This window comes from Leptonychotes weddellii, chromosome 13, assembly GCF_054177405.1.
Source record: "Leptonychotes weddellii isolate Sample4059 chromosome 13, ASM5417740v2, whole genome shotgun sequence".
Classification (NCBI taxonomy): Eukaryota; Metazoa; Chordata; class Mammalia; order Carnivora; family Phocidae; genus Leptonychotes; species Leptonychotes weddellii.
Window position 1 is genome coordinate 28,274,136 of NC_138381.1, and position 19,205 is coordinate 28,293,340.

The 19,205-nt window shown below is 40.9% G+C and overlaps 1 long non-coding RNA gene across 1 annotated transcript in view; it reads right to left on the reverse strand.

Moving 5' to 3' along the window:
• Positions 1-378: 378 nt before the first annotated feature.
• The window catches only part of LOC115939790 (uncharacterized), an 89,796-nt gene continuing 70,969 nt past the window's right edge, over positions 379-19,205 (reverse strand). Inside the window, exon 3 of the long non-coding RNA XR_004074564.2 lies at positions 379-454. This is a non-coding gene — a long non-coding RNA (uncharacterized LOC115939790). The remainder of the gene's footprint in view (positions 455-19,205) is intronic.

Consider the following 19,205-nt stretch of genomic DNA (forward strand, 5'->3'; position numbering starts at 1 on the left):
TCATCAGCTTCACTCTAGAAAGGCAGTTTCTGAGAGAAGGGAGAGAGAATGAGAAGGCATAGAATACTTCACATGGTAAAGAAGGGCTTCCATGTGAAGAAGACAAATTTCACCAATAAGTTTTGCAAACTTTTATGAGGCCCAGAAGTTTTTCCATGAGCTGAATTCTCCCCAAGTTTGAGCAGCACCATGCTTAATTCTTTTATTTTTACCAAATAAGAACTGATAGAAAGCTTTCCAGCAGTCAGGGGGTTTTACTGTCCACGAAATAAGCCCCCCATGACACTCTAATGAGAAGAGAGAGCCTATTTGTTCAGCCAGCCAGAACCAGCATTTAGTTTGCTCAGCCGTAATAATGATTAAGAAAGCAAAACTTGCCTCTGAAGCTGTTCTTCCTGATAGAAGAAATACCGCACAGGCCAGCATTCATTGTTTCTGTCTGATCTTCTTTCCGCTAAAAAGAAAAAAAAAGAAAATAATGGTTATCAACTGTTAATTATATCTTGTAATAGTCATAATCCCAGAGAATTTGATCATTAAAAACTAGTTAATGACCACTTTGTGAGTGTGTTAACTGCTCTCTGCTCCATCCTGGGATACACAATTAGCAAGTCCGTCATTAAATACTAGTAATGACTAATTATTCTAGGATTAAAAGCTTAAATATAAATAAAAATGAGATTGAAACTCTTTAAATTAATGGGTTAATGTGCATTCTCTTTACCAGGGTTGTACTGTATATTACGTTCTTATGAACAATGTTATTTCTAGAGGGGATATGGCTGTTTCCAAGTGGGACTCAATTTATGGCTGCAGCAGATGTTTAATCTCCCACATACTGGCTATTGTTTTACAAGTCCCACACTTTCTTTAATGCAATCTCCTTAACTCACATATTTCCCAGGTCTTTAGGGAGTCATTTTGGGGTGTTCAGGTTCATATTGTTTTTTTTTTCCTTTAGTTTTGATTTTTTTTTTTTTTTTTACTTTGCCCTCATGTTCCAATTTTAAAGCTTTATTCCTTCCTGGGGCTTCGCTAGCCCCAGGATGACATACACACAGACATCTCCGCCACATTATCAATGTCATTATTGTCAACCAATATTGACTTCACATAAGTTTGGTCCATGGCTATCTCAATGGAGCAATATATTACCTTTGGATAGAATTTTATTCTATCAAAGTGATTTTAGGTCCAGTCACATAAATGTGAATTCATAGGTCTCCTCTGATCCACAAAGCATATCTGAGATGGAAAGCGTCAGATTTATATTAGCCCCATTTTTTTAAAACAAGAAAGCCAAGGCAAAGAGAGGTCACATGAACGGCCCGAGGCCACACAGCAGGTTTCTGTCAGAGCAAGAGTTAAGAGTAAGTGGTAGAGTGGAAGGAGCCCGAGGCTGGGATCAAGGGACCTGATTCTTTCCTTAGTTCTGTGTCAAGCTAGAAATATGTGTAAACTTTGAGGGCTCCAGCTTTTAGAGTGCAGCTTCCTCACAAGTGAAATGAGGTTTTAAACTTGATAATCTCCCAAGGTTTCCCCCAACGCCGCCTTCGTAATTTACAGGTCTGTCTGGTATTACACCATAAGGCAGTTTAATTAAAACCATGATATAATTCAGGTGTGTTAAGGAAATGCATTAAGGTGAACTGAATTAATTGAGGGCACATTTATAAAGAAGACATGGCCTATGTCCTAAATGACAGGTTGTGGGGAATAGAGGAAAGGCTTTTCGGCTAAGAGGATGTTAAAACACGACAATAGAAACAGGACAAAACCACATAGAAGCAAGACAACTACATGATGAGAAAATATCCCAACTCTATTTTAGTAGTTTAAATTCTGTAGGGCTTCTGAAACGGAGACATCAGTAGGCATGTCTCATAGCCAGTGGCATTTCTGTCCTCCATCATGTCGTGAGTGAAAATCTTTTTGGACATCTCTCCCTCTTCCTTCCTCGTGTTACATTCTCAGCCAGGCAATCCAGACCTTTGAGCTCAGTCAACTGACTTCACAGCCAAATTGGATCATTCTGATGAAAACTCCAAGCCTTTCCAATATTCCACAAACTCCCAAATTCTGCCCAGAGACACAAATGTACATACAGACACACATTTTTTTCCCCAGAAAAATTAATAAGTACATGGCAGAATCAAAGTTTGAGATAGGAGAACATCACCTGGATAAAACAGGTTGAGAAAGTTACTGACAAACTAAAGCAAAGAAACCCAATTATCTGGAAGTTATTTGGTCAATACTGACATTCTTTCCTAAACTTGTCTGATTCCTAAAATGCTTTATGCTTTTCAAAGCTTTTTTCAGTGATGTGTCACTGAATAAGCACAAAGCCCTGTGAGGTTGGTAAATTTAGGATCAGGATTCCCAGTTTATTGTGATTTTGGTCCTGATAATTAAAGAAGGTAGTTGTGGTCATGCATGGCAGGTGGGATGGTTTCTGAAAATCATGGGATAAAATGAGGGCAATGAAAAGGCAAAAAGACAAATGACAAACTGGGAAAATATAGTTGCAACTTATATAGCAGAGAAATGATTAATGTCCCTGAAATAAAATATTAATAGTTTCTAAAGCCCAACAACCCTATAGAAAAATGGGCTGGAGAAATGAACAGATAGCCACAGAAAAAGAAATTCAAATGGCTTTTAGGCATACAAAAAGATGCTCAACCTTGCTCACATAAAGAGAAATGCAACTTGAAACCACAATCAGGTATCACTTCTGACACATTACGTTGCCAAAAATCCAAAGTTGACTGCACACTCTGTGAGGGAGGCTGGGCGAAAACATGCACTCTCATCTATTGCTGGTGGGAAGGAAGGCACAACCACGACAGAATTTGGGAAAAGGTGCTTTTACCTTTTGACCTAGCAGTTTCAATTCCAGGAATCCCACCCAAAATTCACTGATAAAAATGCAAAAAGACTTATGTAAGATATTCATTTCTAGCCTATTTGTAATAGCAAGAGACAAGATGCTAGATACAATGCAAATGTCTACCCATAGGAGACTGGTTGAAAAAAACCACAGAACATCAGCCACACGACAGAGTACAGTGTAGCTGTGAAAATAAAAAATGAGAATTCTCTCTTTGTGCTACCAGGCAGTATGCTATCCAGGCAATAATGTAAGAAAACAACGAGAGAAAGTACGCTCCAATTTATTAAGAAAGAGTGGAATACAAATATGTAAGTATATGTAACATATATGTAATGCACGTTATATATAATCTGTTTGCAATTTTAAAATCCCCAATATTAAGAAATGGTTATTTAAAAAAAAAAAAAAGGAATCAGGAAGAAGTGACAAAGAGGCCCATCTTCTTTCAATATACTTTGTTTTGTTAATTTGACTTTGCAACCATGTAAATATTCTATGTATTAATACAACAGACTTAAATTTTGAAAAAGCAATCCCTAAAAATTGAAAATAAAATTAAACAAATGTGCCAGAATGTATATCCAGTTAGTATCATAATAGGAAAATATTCCAAGAGATTTTAAAACACAGTATTTTTACCATATGGCTCTACTAAGATAGATTCTAAAAACAAAAAACAATACAAAATACAAAATAAAAACTCTTAAACAGTGTCCAGGAATCCTATTGTTATGCTGATACTATTATTGGTATAATGTGGGATGAAGTTAAGGAGTCTTAGAATCTAAGAGATTTCAGATACAAAATGGATGAAATTCTGTAAAATCCCAATAGTCCTGAATTTTAATTGCTGCATTTTAGATTTTAAAGATATTCCCACTTCTGTCCTTAGAAAAGACCTAGAAATAAAAACCAACCTTCTAGCCATGAGTACCTCTAGCACCTAGACTATGGTTTCTAAATACTATTCTCCATTAAAGGGACGAAAGAGCCCAAGGAAGATGTTAAGTTAAGCAAGATGGACTCAGAAAAAAGGTCATAAAAATGGCTGCAATGGTACTAAAGACAAATAGGGTCTTGTCACAAGGACCAGGAACTGACCGAAGAGTGGCTGACACGAAGCCATTTTGATCATTGATAAGGGAAACTATTGGAATGGATCAAAACATGTGTGAGCTCCTAATATTTTTAAAATTAGTTCATTGGAATTCATTAGAAGATGATAGCAGTTTGAATCATTCTTTTGAAAACGGGTCAATTAACATCTGACTTTCCTATACCAACTGAACCGCTAGGTTACCAAATAGAAGTGTTTCTTTGTAGAAGTTCCTTAGCTGATATATTATTGTGAAACTCTACATGAATTAATGGATCAAGTCAATAAGCATCAACCGCTGCAGACATCATAAAAAGAGACAGCCAGATAGAAAACTTCTCCTGGTGGAAGAAAACACCACTACTTGGGGGGGGGGGGGGGCACAGGGGAACCAAAAATATTAAACCTGAATCCAGGAAATGAACAAGGAAGGAAGACGAAGGTGTTAAGTGACGTAACAGTGTTGCAATCAGCAAAATCTTGACTGTGGGAAATTCCACAGGACAAATGACCCCATCTCTCTTGCAAATAACATTCAAGGGAAATAGAGAGATGGAAGGAGAACTTATCGATTAAAAAGGTGCTCATTAAATAGTTATCAGTAGGGGCACCTGGTGGCTCAGACCATTAAATGTCAGACTCCTGATTTAGACTCAGGTCATGATCTCAGGGTCCTGAAATCAAAGCCCTGCATAGGGCTCTGAGCTCAGTAGGGAGTCTGCTTCTCTCCCTCTCTTTCCCTTTCCCTCTGCCCCCCACAACCCGCTCATGCTCTTTCTCTCTCAAATAAATCTTTAATAAATAAATATGGTTATCAGAAACAATGCATGGCCTTATTTGGATCCTAATTCAAATATACAGGAGGGGAAGCCATAATTACAAAACCATTATAAATTTAAATACTGACTGGCTATTGAAGGCCTTTGAGAAACTATTTCAACTGATTTTACATGTGATAACAGTGTGGTTATGTTTTTTAAAAGTTAGCTTTTAGGGGCGCCTGGGTGGCTCAGTCGTTAAGCGTCTGCCTTTGGCTCAGGTCATGGTCCCAGGGTCCTGGGATCGAGCCCCGCATCAGGCTCCCTGCTCGGCTGGAAGCCTGCTTCTCCCTCTCCCACTCCCCCCTGCTTGTGTTCCCTCTCTCGCTGTGTCTCTCTCTGTCAAATAAATAAATAAAATCTGAAAAAAAAAAAGTTAGCTTTTACAGATGCATAATGAAGTATTTACAGGAGAGCTGCGACTTTTGGAAGAAGCAGGTCTGGACATAGAGCACAGAATACTGTCCATGAGTTGATACACTTTGAGCACAAGGATACATGCAAGAAGTTTCATTGTATTAGTCTATGTTGGGGTATGTTTTAAATAAAATGCTTTTCAAAATGTGGGCTAGGAGAAAAGTGGAATGAGTCAATTTTTGTGGTCATTAAAATGTCCCCTTTTTAATAACTTTTCCCATTTCACTGGTTAACCAACGATTTGTAGTTATGTGGACACAATCCTAGGTCCTTTATAAACAATCTTTGTTAGACAAATATCTGAACCTCACATATTTTTATATATATCACACAGCTTTCCACGAAAATTAGTACACATCAATCTCCACATATCCATGTAGTTCCCTGAGCCTCGTACTTAAAACACCCTCATTTGAGCAGCTTCCACTGCAGGGTCTCTGGAAGCCAAAAATGAACTTTGTTCAGCATTCCCCATAAAAGGATTTCTAACGAGGAGGACCTGGTAAAGTTGTAAAGGGTGCCTGAATTTTTTTTTTTTTTTTAACAGTTGATACACAAGGTCTGACCTATAAGCGCTTCATCAGCATCTGAAGAACACGTAAGTGGCAGTTCGTGTGCAACAGAGATTAAGAGCGTCAGTTTTGTATTTCGCAGATGGAAGTTTGAATCCGAGCTGCTCAGCTGGGGAATATAAGACATATCCTCGTAAGGTGGATCAGAGAAGACCATTACATGATGACATACATGCATGATGCTAGCTAGCAGCATCTGGCACAGAGTTAATGATACAGATATTGATGTTTCAGAAAATGTCCAATGAAACATTACATATATGATCCCCCAGTAGATAGACAGATGAACGGGTGTATGATGTAGACGATGCCATAAAGAGAAGCACAGTAAGACTAAATTTGTGTACAGGGTAAGGAGCTGGATTTAGAACTTGACTCTGCCATGAATTACAAATTTGACATTGGACAAAACACTTAACCTCACTGTGCCTGACAAAGTTAAAAACACAATAACAGGATTTACTTAAATACCATGACTAGTTCAGCAGTTCAGTCTTTGGACATGAAATATTTAGCATAAGGCAGATATAGATCACCAGAGCATAGAAAAGCTGCTGCTATTTATGTCTTGCCTAAGCAATAAAAGCGCACAGTTAGCTGCAGAACTCGGGTCTCCTAACTGTAGTTTACACTTTTTAGTAGGAGATGTTCCTCTCCTGTGAATCACTAGGCCCGCAGACCTGCATCCCATGCATGCTAGCTTATATTGCAACGAGCCTAAAGAATGCAGGACACGTGAATTGATTGGCATCTGGAAGGCAGGGTGGGGTGGACAGAAATACTTACTGTAGAAGACCAGACTAATCCAAGACGTCTCCCAAACCCTGGTCTCCCTAGGCTTAATCTGACTGGCTAATACCCCAAGGTGTTGGTCCTGGTATCCAAAAAACATACACGGACAAGAATAGTGGCTCTTAGTTCATAGATATCTTACTCACAGCCTTCAGTACCAAAGACCCAAAATCCTCTGCAAGTGACTAGACCAATACATAACTACTGGGATGAGCTGGGTTTCCTGTGGCTCTCATTCTGTGACATTTACACATAAAACTGCAAATAGCAGCCAGTACCTAATCCCTGGGTCCAAAGAACGTTTGTTTGAGCCTGTCTGATCCGTGTCCCCGTGCAAGTCTCTGGTTTTCTTCTGAAAAAGGGAGTGAGGACAGACATGAAGCAGATACCATACCCCAGAGAGGACATCAGGTGGAAAGGTTGGTTTTGCAATATAAGCTACGATTTTACACAACAAGGACTCTGGTACCCAAGAGCTAGGACCTGATTAGGTAAAGAACGGAGTTCCCAGGGCCCAGAATCCCCAGTGACCTTTCCAACTGGTCCTTCCACAGAAGTTAATTAGATTATAAGCAGGCAACTGATCAGTCTGTGTCTTTCAGGAAATAGTGTTTTCCTTCTAATACCCTGGAAAAAAAATTACTAAAACCTTTTGTTAATTACTCAGCATCAAATGAAGAGACAGATTAACATCTAAGTCTCAATTCTGGGTCCAGCCAGAGTATTGTCAGACATCTGTAGAAGATGCACCATTTGTTTCTTGGCCCTCATGGATGCCTGGCACCAGGAGGCTGCAAAGTCATGAGCAGATCAAGAAGCCAACAGGCCCAGCAGGCTGACTTCCACACAGTACAGCAGAGAGAACCATGCTCCACTGCCCCTCCCCACAGTGTATCTCTTAGCCTCTAAGGGAGCAACTCCCACACCTTCAGAAATATTATAAAGAGAATCGCATCTCAGCGACTCCTTGCCAAGGGGTGGAGGCGTGACTTGTGTGGCCAGGGAGGTTAAGGAGGAGGAACGGAGTGGAGCCGGCTCGGTATCTCCTGGGCTCTCCCGCGAGCCAGCACATAGGCTGGACAGGTGTCTGTTTTACTTCTGCCCTTTACTGGGCGAATTCGCCAGGGCAATTGCCCAAGTCGGCCTTCTAGCAGACGGTTGGGAGGTCCTTCTCTTACTGTCCCCACTGGCAGGACTCACAGGGAGAAAGGAGGGATCCTGCAGAAGAGCTTTTGCTTTGCACACCCATACTCTCCCTTTACAGAGACCAATTGTGTGTTTTGGGGGTGGAGGAGTCCTACCAGGACCTCAACACGAGGGAAGCTGTTAAAGACAGGCCGCTTGGACCATTAAGTCTGTACCGCATTCTTCAAATGAGCTGTCCCAATAATATCCTTCTATCTGACTCCCATGTCTCATTCTCACTTGGTTCATGAAGCTGTGGAAGTAAAGAGAAGGTCCTGGTTTACTCCCTCTCCTCCATTAAACTAACACCAGCAACAATCTTCGGCAGCACTGGCAGAGTTCATGGCTTCAGGGAAACCTGTCACCTCGCTCCCTCCATATACCCAGTGAGATTTTCTGGAAAAGGCTGCAGCCAGTACCTAATTCCTGGGTCCGAAGAACATCTCACTGTTTGAGCCTGTCTGATCTGTGTCTCTGTATAAGTCACTGGTTTTCTTTAGAAAAAGGGAAAGTGAGGACAGACATGAAGCAGATACCAAGTCCTTCCCAGGTCTACCATTCTCCAAATCCACATACCAGAGAGACAATAAGGGTGAGACACAGTCAGAAAACACAACATACAGTAGTCATCAAGGAGCCAGAACTGAAGCTGGCCGGTTGAAGGGGAAAACATGGACACACAGAAAATAGGGGAGGCTACTGTAAATGGGCGATGCAGCTTGAACAAAGGCAGGAAGAAACAGCCTCAGAGTTGTAGGAGACCTCTGGTTTACAAATATCACAAGTGGTCATTTTTTTAAGTAGATAATTGTTAGGAAATTCATGCTCAGCAAAGTGGAATGTGTAGCTACAGAAGTACAGGGTCAGAATTTGCTGCCCCCACTGCTCCACAGCTGACAAAGAGAGGGCTGGAGAGCTCATGTTTAGTAGAAGGGTTGTAGGGACTGAGACTGATTGAACGGAGCAGAGGATTTGGAGAGCAACATGGTCAGATTGATTGTTTCTAGGTCAATCATCAAATGAGGATTCGGAGTGCCTTAGGGTCTATCTAATTCTCTCATTAAGATGACTGAAATAACCAGGCCACTAAACAGTCAATATGGTTATTTCATTCATCTTAATGACCCAATCAGATCGACTCTTGGGAGATCTTCAACACCAACCCCAAAGGGAAACACTCATACAAACATAACAGCAGCTTTTGTTGAGCTCTCGAAGTTTAATGATGGGCTTAGTCCCGGAAATCCCTAGAGGAATGGAAGATGACCATTTATTGTGTATAAACAAAGATACTGAAGGCCATATCTTAAGCAAAAGGAGAATACTGTAACTTCAGTAAATGGATAAAGACAGGAATGAGCAAAATATAGAGGATCAAAGGCACATTTCTTTGCCCAGCACAGTATTTCCAGATCACAAAAGTATAAAAAGGTAATATACAGAAGGCAGAGAAGATGAGCAAGCTAATGGGAGTCAGATGCAGGATGCCTAAATATATAGTCAACTGATCTCAAACCCTAAAAACATAGGGATGTTTCAATAAACATTGGTTATAACAATATTAAAGATGTTTAATTATAAATTATATTATATAAATATAAATTATAAAACAGAGACCTGGGAAAATTTCTATTAGCAAAAATAAGGCGGGCATTAGAGGTAACCAGACCTGTAAAGCAGGTAATGATACAGCAATGGCTATAAATATATGAAAGAATAAGCAATTGAGAAGTTTGTTACAAACTGAATTGTATGCCACCAAAATTCATGTACTGAAGCCCTAAGATAGGGCCTTTAAGGAAATAATTAAGGTTAAAATGAGGTCCTAGGGTGGGGTCCTAATCCCGAAGGACTGACATCCACTTATAAAGAGGAAGAGAAACCAGGAGCACGCACACAGAGAAAAGGCCATTTGAAAACACACTGAGATGGTGGACATCTGCGAGCCGAGGAAAAAGGCCCCAGGAGAAACCAGCCATGCAGGCATCTTGATCTTGGGACTTCTAGCCTCCAGAACTAGAAGTAAATAGATTCTCTTGTTTAAGCTACCCAGTCTTTGGTATTTTGTTATGACAGCCCAAGCAGACTAATACAGAGACCAACCCCAAAGACACTTGCCTCAGAAAACACATATTCGTGCAGTTTCTGTCATTGAGAGAAGCAGTCTGCTTGGAAAGAGTCTAAAGGAAGGAGAACGCCCTCCCCGATTTAGGCTCTTACAATGAACGAAGTACACCAAGTTCCTAGTATCACCATGGCAATTCAGACCTTTACTAAGAATTTTAAAGGATGCAAACCTGGCCCCCAATATTTGGACACTGTAACACCAAATATAGATATTTGGAAACCTCAGAATATAAGGCTGATTTTTTTCTTTAGCTTCTTTATCAGCACCAATCCAGCCAAAGAATTGGAACTATTCCATTAATAGTTATACATCTATCAGAAAAGTGTAAGACTAAGGCAGAAACAGCCACAAAATTTCAGTTATTTAATTCTAACAAAGTTGTTTATCTCATTCACAAGACTTCCATGTAGCAAACTCAGGGATATAAGCTAGAGAGGCCAATGTATTTCATTCCTATATTAGAATACAGGCCTATGTGGTTGAGAAAATAAAAGGTCAAGTGCCAGCAATTAAAAGCTTAAGCCAGGAAGAAAACAAAACAACAAAAAAACCCTTAAGCCAGGAAAGGGTATATAACACCTGTGTTCTCAGCCCATTGCCACTGGTCGTCACTGGCTCCACCTACCAGGAAAAATTGTGGGGAAGCTTCATTCTCTCAATTGCAACCGTGGGTATATCACAATCCTTTGGAGGGCTTGTTGAAACTCCCATCTCTGGGCCCACCCTTGAACTTTGATTCTGATGGAGAGGACTGAATTTGCATTTCTAGCAAGTTCACAAGACAGGCTGACACTGCTGGTTCTAGGCATCCCCTTTGGGAACTCCTATTAGATCAATGGTTCTCAATCCTGGCTGCACATTAGAATCACCTGGGCAGCTAGTAAAAAGATACATGCTGAGACCGTACCCCTAGACACGGATTTAATTGGACAAGAGTGATGCCCTGCCATCTAAAAATACCCCTGTGCAGCCAGGATTTCTAGTTCATAAGAACATAATTTAAGGGTGCCTGGGTGGCTCAGTCGTTGAGCGGCTGCCTTTGGCTCAGGTCATGATCCCAGGGTCCTGGGATCAAGTCCCGCATCGGGCTCCCCGTTCTGCAGGGAGCCTGCTTCTGCCTCTCCCTCTGCCTACTTGTGTTCTCTATCTCTCTGTCAAATAAATAAATAAAATCTTTAAAAAAAAAAAACAAGTATTGGGGGGGTATTCTTCCAAGGGCTCATACTACACATGAACAAGTTCATTATCACATAGAACAGTGGCACCTTCAGGCTTAAAAACCCCAATGTCCTGGCTCCCAGGTGGTACCACTTCCCTTAATGAGACAGCACACAAAACAAGCCGTATTGTTTTAAAACCAATTTACTCCCCACATTTCTCTCACTCTGCTTAAAATGCATCGGAGCAGTGCGTCCGTGTCCAGTTCTGGGTAGCTGAGGATGCAGCCCTGGAGAGGCTACCAGGGAGCTCTCCTTCCATCTCCCTTCCCATCCGTTAACCTGGCCCACCCTGCTCTGGTTCCCTGACCCAGCCCCACGTAGATTCTGTCTTTGCCCCAGGAGCTGGGGCCAAAGTGGCTGAGGCTGGAGGAGGAGCCCACTTCTAAAGAAATGTAAAAGGAAATGAACAAAGCTGCTGTCCGTGTGCCCTCTGGTCCCACACTGACTACATCCAGGCTGCCAGAAGGCACGTCAAGAGGAATCTCATTTTAAGAAGCAACTGCCGGAGATAAAACCAACCTACCCAACCATCTCAGATTCAGGTCTTCCTCTGCTCCCATTCCCAGCACACACACACAGTGTTCATTTGCCCATTATGGAATTTTACTGAACTCATCAACTCTAAGTAAAAATAAATAAATAAGAGCTGATCTACCGTGCCTTTACAGATTTTGAGCTGATTTAACAGCCCTCTGATAAACACGCCCTGCATCTCTAACGGCCTCCGGCCCGACACCTTAGTGTAAAACTAAGAAACATCGCCATCTGCTGGCCAGGGGCCCCACATGCATGGAAATTTCCACCTCCGTCACCTTCAAACAGCGGCGCCTGCGGAAGGCAGCGTCAAGTCCGGGAATTCTATGAACAGGTTGAAATTCATAGCCAATCACTCCATTTCTTTGACCAAATTGCGCACTAGAACATGAAATTTTGGTGGACTTTCCAGTGTGTTATGTATGTGTGTAGAGGAGTTGGGAGGGGAGGCTTTTTGCATGGTACTCTCATATTCAGGTTGTTTTTGCCCGACCCCCTTCTTGAAATTCTCAATGTTGAGAATTACAGGTCCACCTAACCAACATCAACTGAGCTTATTCCATGTCCTAAGTATCCACGCCAGAAGAATCGAATGACAGAGACTGAGGAGAAAGAAATGGAGAATTTCTCTTAGTCTATTGACTGGAAAACTGAGGTTTTGTGCTTTTTCTCTCTGTACAGCTCTCCAGTGAAACACACAGATCAACCTCATTGGAAGGGGACTTTCAGCACAACCAGGTGATTTATCCTTAACACACTGAAAATAATACACTTTTGTGGCTTCCTCTGCACTATATCCTTCTTAGAAAATAGGAGAGGGACACTCCTATGACCGAAAGAAGGGTGTTTTGGTCGATGATCTCTGTGTTCCTGATTCCTACTTCTTTCCCCCTCTTCTCCCAGTCTTCAGGTAATTCCCCAATCAAGCCCACCTCTCCATCCTCCATCTACTCCGCAGTTCTGACATCTGACAGTAAAAAATGCATAAACATTAATAGGGAGAAGGGAGGGAGGGAGTACCTGCCTGCACAGCACGCAAGGTACGGAAGTGGGAACGGTTTTTGTCTTTGGTGATGAGGCCTGGGGGTGAGTTTCCAAGCTGATGATGCTTTTACCCCATGGAGAACCTCTGCATTCAGCCTCAGGAGTAGCTCCCCCCGCCTTTTTTAAAAAAGAGAGGTGCACAAGTGGGAACCCAAGGTCCTCAATCCTGGCTGTGCAGAGCCCTGGGAACAGCTCTAATTCTCTGTAGCCTCTTCTCTCCACTTGCCACACCTTCCCTACCCAAATAGGCCAAAGAGGAACCCAATCTCACATGACTTAGAGCGGAATTCAGCGAATACGTAGAATTAACGCCAGGCTCTAACGATTCCCTGCCTAGAATGAGCTGCCTTAGAGGCAGTTTGCCTGCTTTGTCACTCAGAAATGACTCAACATAAAAACAAGACCAGAGCTCACTGGGAGCATGCAGGGGAGAGTCCAAGCCTGCCCATATTGTCATCTGCAGATGGCTAACTATTCTACTTTCCTAGAACACTGGTCCTTGAGGGAGAAACGACCTTTAAAATCCGAGACAGGGGTGCCTGGGTGTCGCAGTCGGTTGAGGGGCAGACTCTTGTTTTAGCTCATGATCTCAGGGTCCTGGGATCAAGCCCCATGCTCAGGATGGAGCCTGCTTCCGGATTCTCCCTCTTCCTCTGCCCCTCCCCAGAGCTCACTCTAAAATGAATAAATCTTTTAAAAAAAATAAATTAAAAATCCAAAACAGAGCAAGAAGAAAACAAAGATGATCACACGGGTAAACCCAAGGTCTTCAGAAGGAAGGTAATTTGCCCAAGTTAACACAGCATAGAAGCGGCAGGGCTGAGTCTCCAGCCACTTAGGCAAGACTTCCCACTATAATCTGCTGCTTTGTCACAAAATAGCAGTGCCCCTGGCCATAAGAAAATTTTGACACTGTGATCATCTTGAGAAGCCCTAGTTTTTTTTTTAATCACCCTATCTTAATCGACCCTCTAACTCTAGGACCTCCTTTTCCTGAATGTCTCCTTACATCAGAGGACAGCAATTAAAGTAATGCATACTGAAGCATTAGAGATCCAGGTCACATAAGTATTTTTCAGCATTGAGGGTGGGTGGCAATTCTAATAATAAGCACCCAAGAGGAAAGTACAGGGAAATAGGCCATCTTCTATAAAGAGTCTGTATTGTTCAGCAAGCACTACCTTGGATTCTGAAAGCAAAATGCTGGAGATGATATTCTGGATGTGACCCTTGAGATTTGAGAAAATCATTCAACCTCTGGTAGTGTTGTAGTAAGGATAACAGAAGTTAATTCAAATATGGTGTTTTGAACAGTGTGTGGCACAGGGTAAGCAGTCAATATTAATTTTTGTTTTTATTACTCAGTGAGTGACCAGAGGTTCATCGTGACTATAGGAGAAAAACTACATTTTTCTCATCATTCCATACTCATTTTGTAGCAATATTCTTTCCTTCCCAGGATAAAGAATTAAAAGGAAAAAAAGCAACCATTAAGTCCTTAGATCTTTTATAAGGAAGTTCTAAAGTAAGGAGCTAACATTCAGAGTTAAGTATGCTTTACAACCGAACCCAATAGCGAACCCCTCTGCAAAGCTCTTGTTTCTATTTTTCCCCCAAATGATAGTGTTTGTTTTCAGCATTAGAAACATGATTCAAAAACCTGTATGGGTCTCAAGAGACGATCCTGGAATCAGAACCCAGCCACACAGGAAAGACTTTTGAAATCAAGTTACCTGAAGGTTTGTGAATATGCAGTGAATTCAAGATAGCTGAAGAGCCCAAAAGTGAGTTCTAATACCACAATCACACCAAAATTTCTATCAAGTAGCCACTGGACCTCTCTGGGCCTCAGTGTCCTCTTCTGTAAAGTGAACACTGGACTAGGTTATATCTTCAGTCCCTTGGAGTTTTCTAGTTATACCACTCCTGGAACTATTTTTATTCATATAGAAATATTACAAGACAAAGCTTATGAAGGGATGAATTATTCAAATTATTAGATGAACTGGATAAATATTGATGAATTATTTGTGACGAATGTCTGTCAAGGTTGAGGTTCTACCCAGTTCACACATTTTCCAAAGTATGTGATCAATCTATACGGCCGCTCTCTTGTGTGTCTTCCCAGCTGCTTGATGTTTGGTTCATGCAGCCCCGCCCTTTCTAGAACCACACACTGCCCCTGAATCTGACCACCAAACATCACAGGTCATTTGTCTCCACAATCAATTCTTCCCTTCCTGAGCTCAGTTTAGTGAGCCTTCCCTGTTCAATCCTCCAGTGACATCTTGTGATATCTAGGTACACAAGATCCCCTGAAGGTAAAATCTAATATGAAATCTGGTAACATGGACTTAATTTCCCTGGAGGTTATTTTTGCACTTGAGGTCTACACCCCCAAAATTCACCCCCAAAATCATTGCTTTTGATGCACAGGCATACACCCGATTTTCTATTTGTTTGGCACCATAAGCAGGTAACATTTTTACAATGACACTGGTCTTCTGTCGTGATTCTAAACTACTAGATTTTTCTTTGATGAAACCAATAGGGTGGGTGAGTGGTACTTGATTGTTTCAAGAACTATTCTACTGTGGGGTCAAACTGATCTATCTGAAATTCTTTTGTAGGATACTTCATTTTGACAAACTGACCTGGATTTCTGTGGCTTTGCCCAACTTAACTAGCTAAGAAAGTTATGGTCAACCTATCTGAACAAATCTATCAGTGTGAATCATCCGCAACCAATTTCAACCAACACAGGTGCCTTCACTCTTCAGAAGTCTGCTCACATGTTTGTCATTGCTGTGAATTTTAATCAAATGCAATTCTGCAAAAGGCTGAGTCCATCTCAAATTCCGTTTTCAGTGAACGATGGCGAGTAGGTGTACGGAGGCTGTTTCACATCCTTGTTTTGAAGCATTTTTTTTCTTACTTTGAAAGGTCAATGTGCATCTTCCCACCTTTTGGTCTTAGGGAGCACAAGTCTTCCGAATTTTTATGAGCTCCAGCTGGAGTTGTGGGAGCCATCCACTGCAACATCAGTGTGATTTGTGTAGCATTAATAGCCCTTTTGTTCCACAAACTTCAATTCCCTTTGAAATAGAAGAGTATTGAACTCACCATTTCATATGGAGAATGGAGGAAAATGTACACCTGGATGTGAGCTTATATGCTATGATTATTGATACTGACATCAAGATCACACTCCATGCCAGTCCTTGGACTCTGGGGAGCTCAGAGCATTGATTTGGGGAATGTAGGATGTGTTACAGGTCAGACTGAAAAGCACGGAATTACAACACTGATCTTAAAAGCTGGGTTCTGTGGGTTGCTTCTACGCTGAGACACCTGCCCATTTAACCAGCCAGAACCAAAATATTGCACACATATTTAAGGTCTCACATGTGAGTAAGTGTTGTAGCAACAAAGGGGTTTTCAAATTTGAGCCTCTCTTACTACAAAAATAAAAAGCAGTATCTAGTCTGGGTCAGTATTTTTAAAGGAATTTTTTTATTGCTGCCTCTCAAACCCATGATAGAATAGGAGTGAAGTTCATAGGAAAAAAAAACAATAGTTGCTTTACTTCAAAGTATGCTCTAGAGGAACTTTTCAACAGAACTCAGCCTCCTCAAGTTAATGCAAAAGGAGAACTGCGAAGAATCAAATTATTTCCAGAAAGCAGAAGTTAAAGGCCAACAATCACCATATGCTCAATAAAGGTGAACTGAGCTTTAAATACGTGAAGAAAAAAAATTGATCTTGTGTTGATTGCCGCCAGGCTCTCCCCTACTAAACTAACCCTCGAAATCCCCAGCCTCAGCCACTCTTTTGCTCCCCAACTTCCAGATCAATTGCCAAACTTCCATACTCAGCTCTCAAGGGCCTCCTAATGGAGCCCCATTAATTATCCAGCCTCTCTTAAGCACCAGGCTGCTCCCCACCCCCACTACCTCCATCACGAAGCCCTTGCTTACCGTCCCCCCACCCCCCGCCAGCATGCTGTCAATTGCTCAGTTAAGCAGCCAAAGGCTATTTTTATTGGGCCCTAACTAAGCCATGTCCTGTGCTAAGTACCTGCTGAGGCATACAAAAAAATAAGCTACCATTCTTACTAGGAAGGGATTTCTAAAAGGAAAATATTCTGGGATAGGGTGATGCTTATCAAATTTTGTTTAACAGTGACTAGGGAATCCTCATCAAAACTCAAGTGCCCTAAAGGAAATAAATATGCATTTAGGGAGTTTAGTTTGGGTCAAATTATTAGAGGATCTTGAATAAATCATACTGCTCTTTCAACACTCAACTCAAACACAAACTCTCCCATTCACTTGAGAAACCTACTTTTTCCACAAAGAGTGCTTTAAAACCCAGTCAAAAGTGCCATCTTTTTCTTTTCTAATCTCTTAAGTATTAAATTATGGTCTGCACTATACATATGCTCTCAATTTTAATGTTCCTTTGTATTTTGTCTCAAACATTTTCCAGTCAGCTTTTTACCCATTTTATTGAAGTAAAATTTATACACCAGTTAACCATTTTAAGTGTACTCAATGATTTTTAGTAAGCATAAGGAGTTGGCCAACTATCACAATCTAGTTTCAGAATATTTTCACCATTCCCAAAAAGAAATCTCATCAACCATTTGCCGTCACATATTCATCCCCTGGCCCCAGACAACAACAACATATTTAATTTTCATCTCCTGAAATTCACCTTCTCTGGAACATTTCCTATGCATGGAATCATACAATATGTGGTCTTCTGTGTCTTTTCCCACTTAGCTTAATGTTCTTGAGGTTCATCCACACTGTAGCACGTGTTGGTTACTCTCTAATTGGCGAATAATATTCCCTTGTATGGATACACCGTGTTTATGTGCACACTCGCCAGTTAATGGACATTCAAATTGTTTCCTTCTTTGGGCTATTACGGATAATGCTGCCATGAGCATTCATAAACAGATCTTTCTGTGGACACATGTTTTCATTTCTCTTGGGTAGATACATAGGAGTGGAATTGCTGGATCATATAATAAATCTGTGCTTAACATTTTAAACAACTACCGAACTGTTTTCCAAAGTGGCTACACCATTGTATGTGTCTACCAGTCAGGCATGAGAGTTCCTAGATAGATTTTTAATCTAATGGGAATTTATGAAAAAAAAATGTTTGAATACCCTGTCAAAAGTTTTTTGTGTTTTTTTTTTTTTACCAAAAGCACTCTAAAAATACATGCGTCGTTTTTCACTTTACATAGGGCAAAGATGGGGGGGGGGAACAGAAACAAAAACAAAACAAATTCCCCACCATGAATTGGTCTTAACAAGCCTAGGAAAATACAAGAAACAAGCAAACTACTAAAATGGAGACCTTATATAAAGTATCTACACAAATATAACCGTTTCTTTTCATCTAACTTTCAAATTATCAGTGCAGCCTCAGGCTCCACAGAAAGATTAATCTTACTACTTTATAGTCATGCCATATATAATGTCACAGGGTTTTTGTTGTCAAGAAGAGGTCAATCTGAGTTAAAGATCACAATTATAGAATATTTGAAAAGAACTACGAATAATTTTAAATTCATGCAGCCTCACCAACTAGAAGATAATGCCAACTCCTCAGTACAATGGTGAATGCCATCCACGCTGACCCCTGCTCAGCTTTCTGACTTTATTTGCTCCCAGGGTCAACTTTATCAACCATGCTCCAGATTCCTGAAGGTCTCTAGGCTTTTGCTCATTGTTTTTTTTAATGTGCTGAATTCAAAAGCCATCCTTCCTAGATTTTTCCCCAATCTTGGGCCTTAATACCTTTCATTCATAAATATATCTAGTATAAAATTCTTCACCTATATCACATTTAATTGCATAAAGTAGGTATTATTTTACAGATGACAAAAGCAGGGTTTAGGGAATCTGTATGAGCTGCTATGCATCGCACAAATAAACAGTAGAGTCAGAACTCAAACCCAAGTTTCAAACCCCAAAATTCCAGGCTCTTCACCTGGGCATTGCCCCACCCTCTAGTTTTACCTTATATCACTGTTATTTAATCCCTCCTTGGGTTCTTCTGAGTGGTTTATTTCCAGTCCTCTGCTACTGCTTGTCGTTGCCAAGGAAGCAGGGATTCCATTTCATTAAATTTCTGTATTCCTGAACTTCCTAGCACAGAGCTTTGAATAGTTGAGATTTGGTAAAAATGTGCCAAATGGATACAGATGTACGATCAATAGGCCACCAACCAGACCTTCTAGAAGACCACTTTACTCAACACATTCCCTTGCATCTAACTAGTTGATATCAAAGGCTCAAAACAAGTTTTTTTTATTCAAATTGCCATTTACATTAAAACTCTATTCTGCCCAAATTATTATTTCAGAAGTGAGGAGTTTGACATTTCTGAAGCTGTGACATAGAAATTTATTGTTACTGGGACACCTGGGTGGCTCAATCAGTTAAGTGTCCAACTCTTGGTTTCAGCTCAGGTCAACATCTCAT